The 2,500-nt window shown below is 53.1% G+C and overlaps 1 non-coding gene across 1 annotated transcript in view; it reads right to left on the bottom strand.

Moving 5' to 3' along the window:
• The window catches only part of LOC146144232 (small subunit ribosomal RNA), a 1,810-nt gene extending 375 nt beyond the window's left edge, over positions 1-1,435 (bottom strand). Inside the window, exon 1 of the ribosomal RNA XR_014500901.1 lies at positions 1-1,435. This exon is cut by the window's left edge and continues 375 nt beyond it. This is a non-coding gene — a ribosomal RNA (small subunit ribosomal RNA).
• Positions 1,436-2,500: the final 1,065 nt, after the last annotated feature.

Raw genomic sequence — 2,500 nt, 5'->3', positions numbered from 1 at the left:
CCTGTTATTGCTCAATCTCGTGTGGCTAAACGCCACTAGTCCCTCTAAGAAGTTAGACGCCGACCGATTGGGTCGCGTAACTAGTTAGCAAGCCAGAGTCTCGTTCGTTATCGGAATTAACCAGACAAATCGCTCCACCAACTAAGAACGGCCATGCACCACCACCCACAGAATCAAGAAAGAGCTCTCAATCTGTCAATCCTCACTGTGTCCGGGCCGGGTGAGATTTCCCGTGTTGAGTCAAATTAAGCCGCAGGCTCCACTCCTGGTGGTGCCCTTCCGTCAATTCCTTTAAGTTTCAGCTTTGCAACCATACTTCCCCCGGAACCCAAAGACTTTGGTTTCCCGCAAGCTGCCGGAGAGGTCGTAAAACTAACGCCCCCCGATCGCTAGTTGGCATCGTTTATAGTCAGAACTAGGACGGTATCTGATCGTCTTCGAACCTCTGACTTTCGCTCTTGATTAAAGAAAACATTCTTGGCAAATGCTTTCGCAGTCGTTCGTCTTGCGCCGATCCAAGAATTTCACCTCTAACGGCACAGTACGAATGCCCCCGTCTGTCCCTCTTAATCATTACCTCGCGCTCCGAAAACCAACAAAATAGAACCGAGGTCCTATTCCATTATTCCATGCACCATTATTCAGGCGAATCGCCTGCTTTGAACACTCTAATTTTTTCAAAGTAAACGTTCCGGCCGCCGCCGACACTCAGTCAAGGGCACCGGCGGAGAACCGGAGGTGAGGCCAGGACGGCCAGTACACGCCTTGCGACGGACCGGCCGCCTGCGCCCAAAATCCAACTACGAGCTTTTTAACCGCAACAACTTAAATATACACTTTTGGAGCTGGAATTACCGCGGCTGCTGGCACCAGACTTGCCCTCCAATGGATACTCGTTAAAGGTTTTAAAGTGTACTCATTCCAATTACAGGGCCTCGTTTAGAGTCCTGTATTGTTATTTTTCGTCACTACTCCCCGCGTCGGGAATGGGTAATTTGCGCGCCTGCTGCCTTCCTTGGATGTGGTAGCCGTTTCTCAGGCTCCCTCTCCGGAATCGAACCCTGATTCTCCGTTACCCGTAAGAACCTCGGTAGGCCAGTACCGTACCGACGAAAGTTGATAGGGCAGACACTTGAATGATCCGTCGCCGGTGCGAGACCGTGCGATCCGCAAAGTTATCCAGAGTCACCAAAGGTTGCGGGCCGAAGCCCGGTCGGTTTTTGGTCTGATAAAAGCACGCCTCCCGCGAGGTCGGCGCTTCACGCATGTATTAGCTCTAGCATTTCCACAGTTAACCACGTAAAACGTACGATCAAATGAACCATAACTGATTTAATGAGCCATTCGCAGTTTCACTGTACGAGAGCTCGTACTTAGACTTGCATGGCTTAATCTTTGAGACAAGCATATGACTACTGGCAGGATCAACCAGGTAGCTACTTTTAGCGTAGCCCCGAAAGGCCGACGAAGGAGGCGCCGCTGATGCGGCGCCGTCGCTCGGTCGATGCGAAACCCGAAGGCTTCTCCGTTAAAATTTCGTTCTTTGCTCGGCTGCCCGAACTCAGAAAACCGTCACCGCCCGTCGCACCCGCCGGAGTAAGACTTCGTCGGCAGGCCTTTCGACCGCCACGTCGCCAACACCGGCGCGAGCGCAACGCACGCCAGACAACTTCGCCGAAGCGACCGCTCAGAACCCGACAAACTGACACTCGGCTCTTCGCGCAGCAGCAACATCTGCCCAGCGAGCCAATCGCCTTTTCACCGATTCTTTACTTGTCGAAGCTTGTCAGCTCCCACAAGTATAGCAAAGATGAGTGTTGTCCCTGGGGTCTTCCGTTTGAAATTCTAACGTAAAAAAAAGGTGCACGATTGCGCCAGGTGTTGAACTATTGCGAGGCATATCACACGCTCGCGCGGCCTATACAGGCGCTTGCTCGCGCGCGCGGCCGAAATATGTTCAATGTTCGCGCGGCCTAAACAGTCTCATGCTCGCGCGGCCGAAATGTACTCAATACTCGCGCGGCCTATACAGGCTCTTGCTCGCGCGGCCGAAATGTACTCAATACTCGCGCGGCCTATACAGGCTCTTGCTCGCGCGGCCGAAATGTACTCAATACTCGCGCGGCCTATACAGGCTCTTGCTCGCGCGGCCGAAATGTACTCAATACTCGCGCGGCCTATACAGGCTCTTGCTCGCGCGCGCGGCCGAAATATGTTCAATGTTCGCGCGGCCGACATATATTCAATGCTTGCGCGGCCTAAACAGGCTCATGCTCCCGCGGCCGAAATATACTCAATGCTCGCGCAGCCTAAATAGGCTCTTGCTCGCGCGCGCGGCCGAAATATATTCAAAGCTCGCGCGGCCTAAACAGGCTCATGCTCCCGCGGCCTAAATATGCTCTTGCTCGCTGGGCGGAAATATGCTAAAGCCCGAGTGCGCGAAAAAAAAAATTGTAAAGGACAGTCACAAAAAAATAAAGACCTGCCCTCTATGTGAACG

The sequence above is a fragment of the Ascidiella aspersa genome, chromosome 5, assembly GCF_963924565.1.
Source record: "Ascidiella aspersa chromosome 5, kaAscAspe10.2, whole genome shotgun sequence".
Classification (NCBI taxonomy): Eukaryota; Metazoa; Chordata; class Ascidiacea; order Phlebobranchia; family Ascidiidae; genus Ascidiella; species Ascidiella aspersa.
The sequence above is the reverse complement of the archived record's forward strand: the minus strand, read 5'-3'. Positions and strand labels throughout refer to the sequence as shown.